The sequence below is a fragment of the Arachis ipaensis genome, chromosome B03 (genome assembly GCF_000816755.2).
Source record: "Arachis ipaensis cultivar K30076 chromosome B03, Araip1.1, whole genome shotgun sequence".
In the NCBI taxonomy this organism is placed as follows: domain Eukaryota; kingdom Viridiplantae; phylum Streptophyta; class Magnoliopsida; order Fabales; family Fabaceae; genus Arachis; species Arachis ipaensis.
Window position 1 is genome coordinate 26,316,250 of NC_029787.2, and position 6,236 is coordinate 26,322,485.

The window sequence follows — 6,236 nt, forward strand, 5'->3', positions numbered from 1 at the left end:
TATCTCATATCAAAATCCTATCCCTCTTACAGAACTTGCAAAGTTAAAGGCGAGGAAAACATAAATACTAAAACAATACAGAAATATCGTCTAACAGAAAAGAAATAAGCTCTTCCGAACTTCGTCATCCGTAACCTGAAAAAGAAAAGACTTATAAGGGAGTTAGAACATCATCCTCGAAAAGGTTCTCACTATAGGGTTGCAAAATTACTATAATAGGATACGCTAGATAAGATCGTTACAGTAATTAATAACCGCCTTATGCATCTTTTCAAAAGCAAAGGTTTACTATAAAAGAAAAATCTGAAATCTTTTCTGAAAAATGAACTGTTGATTTCTTAAAAATTCAAAAACCTTTCAAAAGGTTTATCTATGCTAAACCAAATTAGTTCTTCATATTTTTCCAAACCAGAAACATCAGCCAGACATGGCTTTTTGCCCACCTCATGATCAACCACGACTCTAGGCCTAAACAACCCAAACAACAACCAATCACCATGGTCCAACAAAATTTCAGTCGCAAACACAAGTAGGAAAATTCAAGCACAAACAAACAATTACTTCAAGTAGAATAATTAGCAGTTAACCACAATTAATCACAAAGGCAAACCAAGTACAATATACACACCCAAACAATGTCACATAGATGCATATGATGAATGGTTGTCCTAGGGGCTGATGAGTCTCATCTGTCGGTTATAAAGCCAACCCGACAAGTCCTGGTAGCTAACCATTGGATTGTCCCTCTGTCGTGCATCCCCAACTCGAGTTATTCACAATCATAATCATAATTCACATCCAACACCCTCACTAGTGTATATTCACGGGGGCGAGCTCATCCGGAACTTTCACAGTGTCCGGCCACACTTACGACATAGGGTCAACAGAATATCGAGTCTCAACCGGGAGCACGTGGTGGCTAGCCACTGCTTCTACCCAAGAAAACTCGTATCTCAGATAATTAGAAGTGCAACAATTACTTTATCAATTCAATAACCATTTATATTCATACTCAGTCATCCGGCTCATAACATATTCCATAATCAGCCATAATTTATTGTCATATACAGCCATTCCGGCTCATAACATAATAGCACTTCCACCATCCAACATTATCAAACTCAAAAAATCATTATTCAAGGCATAATTCACTTTTTCTCAATTCACTTTACTTTGAAATCAAAAATCAATTCTTTTCGGCCTTGGCTTTACAATTCCCATTCCTCAAATCATTTTAGGCTCATAAGCCACTTTTACTCAAAGCAAGTTCCCTTTTTAAAACAAAGCCATCCTCGACATTCTCTTTCCAAAACTTCCAAAACCATGGCAATTAAAGATCTCTTTTGAAATATTCAAAATCATCCATCCAAAAATAGGATTTTGTAACAAAAGTTCATCGGCAGAGTCTCAAGTCTTTAGGGGAGAATAACACAACTCATTTCCTCAAGTTCGCTTAAAATCTTTAAAACCTTGGCTTCCTAATTTGAGTAGGAAAAAAAATAGAATCTAAGCCAAACCGAGTCGTGTAATCAATTACCCCTTTCAAAACCATTTCCTTTACTTAAGCAAAATCAGCTTCAATTCCATGATTAAATCTAAAGTGTTCCAAACTGCTCAAACATTGTTTGTCTTGCAAAAATTCAAAATTCAAAGAGTACTTAAAACTTTTTCCCAAAACATTGTAAAATAAAACTTGTCAATAGACATTCAGGTTCCTTCAAAGTCACTGAAACTCCTCCAATTGAAACCCTCAATTCAAATTCAAAGACATAAACCCTTTTTCACATATAAAACAGCCTTAAAACATAAGTTCCATCTAAATAACTTGCTCCCAAAAGAGATACAATACTTTTCTTAAGAAACAAGACTAAATCATAATTTCCTTTTTAATAATTCATTTCAAATGCATAAGTCATCCCTTTCCTAAATAATCCAAATAAAAAAGTAGAAGTCTTTAACTCATAATTTTCCAAATAACATTTCAATAAAGTCTCAGATTCTATCAGAATTTTGGCAGCACTTCACCTAAAACTTGGACTTTGCCACCCTTTCTGGGTCCCATCCAAACCAATCTACAACCCTCTTTAAATGGTTCAAAACAAAATCAGCTCAAAATCCGACCGAATCCAAAGATACATTCCATTTTCATATTTCAAAAAAACCAAATCAAGCTCAAGTCAATTTTTAACGGATTAAACTTGATTTCAAAGTTTTAAAGAAGTGACTTTAAAGAAACACTTCAAAACCATTCGTTTCACAAAACCAAATAATAATCAAATCAACCAAGCATTCGTATTCATCCAAAATAACCAACAATTACATAAGACTTATACAATCACTCAAAGATATATTTTCTCATGTCAATATCCATATATAATAATTCTAATTCATAAAATGTGGTTTTTTGAAAAGGCCCCTACATCAATAAGCGAAACCATAACCCAACGTGTCAGTTTAACTCTTTTTGCTCAGCCCGAAATTAACCGCAACCGAAACCTGAGCTCTGCATGCTTTCTTAATAGCAGAAACAGCTTCAAACGCCATAAGTAAACTCGGATTCTAACTCCTAGAACCATTAACATCGCAAATACTTTATTACATGGAATAGAATACTAACGCAGAGCTTTCGAAACAGAAATTACTTACTGAAATAACAAAGCGAAGCAGCCGCAACTCCAAATCGACCCGGCAGCAGCTCCATCAATAATTTTCGAGTGACGGCGGCGGCCTGAATCTGTGATAATAGCAGCTGTACAACCACGCAGTGTCAATAATCTTCCCGAAATTTTGAAAGAACAGAAACCAAACTTAAAACCCCTTACCGTAACAAAAGAGGAACGACCGCTCCAAACGGCATGGCTCAAGCAAAGGTTCTGGCGGCCACAATACCGCTCCCGGCAGCCAAAGGCGCGGCGGCCATGACAACAATAGCAATGGAGTTCCAACAGTGGCAGAAACCCCTCTTCCTACTTACCCATTCCGGTCTCCTTCTCCCCATCAGCAACAAGGGCAGTGGCGGAGCCTTCTCAGCGGCGACGGCAGCTCAGCAACGGCGGTGACAGCAGCGCCGCCCTTCCCATGCGCGCGCACGCGCGCTCCCTCTTTCTCGCATCAAGCTCCTGCATCGCATCCCTCTCGTTCGCAGTTCTGTGTCCGGCACGGCTCAATGACGATCGACGGTGACTCCCAGATCTCCAGCGACGGCGGCGAGGTGCGGCGGCCAAGCAGCGCCTCCTTCTTCTCCCCTGTGCGCTCCCTTCGCGCACGAGCTCTCTCTCGTCTTCGTGATTCTCCTCAGGCGACGGAACAGGGTGATGGATGGCAGAACCGCCACTAGGCAGGAACGAATGGCGTGGCTTCGGCAGCGACGCTCCTTGCGGCTCCGGCGACAAAGACGACGGCGTCTCCCTCCTCTCTGAACCTTTCGTCTCTCAGATCTCCCTTTCTGTTTCTTTTCTTTCTCATTGCAGCGTTACTGCTGCTTCTGAGTGTGTTGTGTGTTTGCTGCTGTTTTGGGGGGAAAGGGGATTTCGGCTGAGGCAGGGAAGTTTAGGGTTAGGAATTGGAGAAATTAGCGTTTAGGTAAAATTAGGTTTAGGGGTAGTTTAGGTAAATTTTAATAAAATTAGGGGTAATAGAGTAATTAAAAAGAAATTTTAATCCAATAATAATAATGTATAAAAATATTATTTGTTCTTCAATTTTACAAATTATTTTTAAGAGCAATGCTAGGGGGCCAACAACATTTGTGATTGGTAGCCATCAACTAGCCATCAATGATGATTTGATGGTGTGAGATTGGTGTGAGATTTCATCCAATGGCTCACATTTCTCTGCTGGTTACATGCTGGCCAAAATGCAATAAAATTGCTGGTCCCTGGACTTTTTCTTATTTTTAATAAAATGTTTAAATTTAAAAATTTGAAATAATATAATTAATTTCTTTATTTTTTAAAATAGCAGTATTAATATATTAAAATATTAATTATTTAGTCCAAATTATATAAAATTCTTATTATTTTATAATTATCAATTTTATAATTTAAATATAGAGAATAATTCAATAATTATAAAATTGGATAATAATCTTAATTTATTTCAAATTCGATTAATCGAAACTTCCATTAATTATCTTTAATTAGAAAATTTTTGAAATTAAAGCTACAAAAATATTGAATTTGAAATTAGCTCATGACAGTCCTTTTTCAAAAGTTTTGGGTCTTACACTAACCGTTTGTTTAATATGAACAATGACAGAATTAAAGATTTAGATTTATTGATTGCAAACTTATTTTTTAGATTTTACAGTTATTCGACTTAATTTGTTCTGATTTAATTTAACACAAATATAATTATTTGATCGATTCTATTATTAAAAACGATTGTGAAAATATTTTTTTATCGAGTTTGAATGCAAAGTGTGTGCTTTGTATGGGTGAATTAAAAACGGTGCACTTCCTTCTCTTTCGCTGGGTTCCTTTAAGGAATGCTTTAAGGTTTGGGTGGATAGGGGTATGAGTTAAAAAAGGAGTTTCTTACCATGATTTGATTTGTGTGAAAGGGTAGGAATGAGATGATTTTTAACAATGTTATGTTTGATACTTTGATGAAAAAAAAGAATAAAATTTGATATAGCTGTTTTCTGTTTGTGCTTCAAACTGAAACCGGTAGAGGGAGCAAAGAAAAACAACTACTGGTTCGGGAATGTTTAGGGTCCACGAGAGGAGTATTAAGTTTTTACGTTATTCAATGATGTATTTAAGTTTTTTATTTGTGTTGCAATGGTTTCTTTAGATGGTGCCTTCTACTAGTAATTTTGAATTTTGCTATAGGATAAAAATAGTTCTAAAAATAAAAATCAATGTAATGTATACTACACTGTACTAAGATCCAATTATTTAATGAGAATAATGACAACATTAAAGATTTAGTTTTATTAATTACAAATTTGATTTGTTCTGATTTAATTTAACACAAATATAATTATTTGATCTGTTCTATTATTAAAAATGATTATGTGAAAATATTTGAGTCAATTAGGATTTTGCTATGCGCATGAAAGTTGTATTCATTTAGGAAAAGTCTAGGAGACCAACTAATGGTCCAGTCAATTAGAGCCAATTAGAATAAAAATTATTTCAAAAATAAAAAATAAAAAAATCACTTAAAATATTTTTTTAAGTTTTTGGATGTTTCTTTGTTTTAGGTTTTAGATGATTCTTTTAAAATTTTAGATATATATATTTTTTTTTTGAATGTTTTTTTTTAATATTTTTTAGATATCTTTTTTTGTTAGATTTTTTATTTTTTTATTAGGTTCAGATGTTTTTTTATTAGAAATTTTAAAATAATTTTAAAATTTTAAACATTTTTAAGATGATTTCAAAAATAATTTTAGAAAATTTTAAATGAATTTTAGAATTTCGAAAATAATTTTGAATGTTTAAAATTTTTAAAATAATTTTGTTAGCGTTGGATTACTACCTGCACTCAATATAGCCACCCCAAAATTCACAAATTAGAGATTATGGTTTGTGTTATCACTCTTTCACTAATTTTTTTTTTCTTTTTTAGGTTATGCCATTTTGATTCGTGAGAATTACTAGTAAAATAGGTGAAAACTGAAAAAATAAAATTTTTAAAACTCAATATTTTATGATTGTGTATTTTAGCAATCATTAGCTCTTTCTAATTTTTTTATATCATTATTTTTTTAACCCTTTATACTTATTTTATATAGTTCTTTTGACATTTTTCTTCATTAGAAGTAGTTGTAATATATTTATAGTTTTGATAATTCAATATGTGAGTTTTTTAGCTATTGTCAGTGAGCAATGTGCAGATAGAGCCTATTATTGTGTAAATTAATAGACTGAATTTGGTTCTAAAGGAGAATCCTGATTATGAAAGGCTGCCTGATAATTATGCTCTTTGAAAGGCCGTCCTATAATTATGCTCTTTCTAACTTAATCCTGGAAAACAACTCTGTTAAATTTTTAGAAGCCAAAGAAAAAGATAGAATAAAGGTATGATTGTTGATCACGTAAGAAGAATAGAAGAGGAAATCAATGTACTGTATAAGTAGGGGTGGCAAAGCGGGCTGGCCCGTCCCAACCCGTCCCGCCCCGCCTAGGCCCGCCCCATAAACGGGGCGGGCCGGCCCACCCCGCCAACTAAAATGGGTTCAAAATGCTAGCCTGCCTCGCTTTATGGCGGATTGGCGGGTTTGCGGGCTA

The 6,236-nt window shown here is 34.6% G+C and overlaps 1 long non-coding RNA gene across 2 annotated transcripts; it reads right to left on the reverse strand.

Annotated features, from left to right (window-relative positions):
* On the reverse strand, window positions 8-3,563 carry LOC110270058. 2 transcript variants are annotated; one of them, XR_002359062.1, is made up of 3 exons: window positions 2,823-3,563; window positions 2,647-2,749; window positions 8-135 (listed from the first exon to the last, which is right to left on the reverse strand). It is a non-coding gene; the product is annotated as an uncharacterized LOC110270058 (long non-coding RNA). The 2 variants fall into 2 exon arrangements; XR_002359063.1 differs by lacking the exon at window positions 8-135 and adding an exon at window positions 1,493-2,566.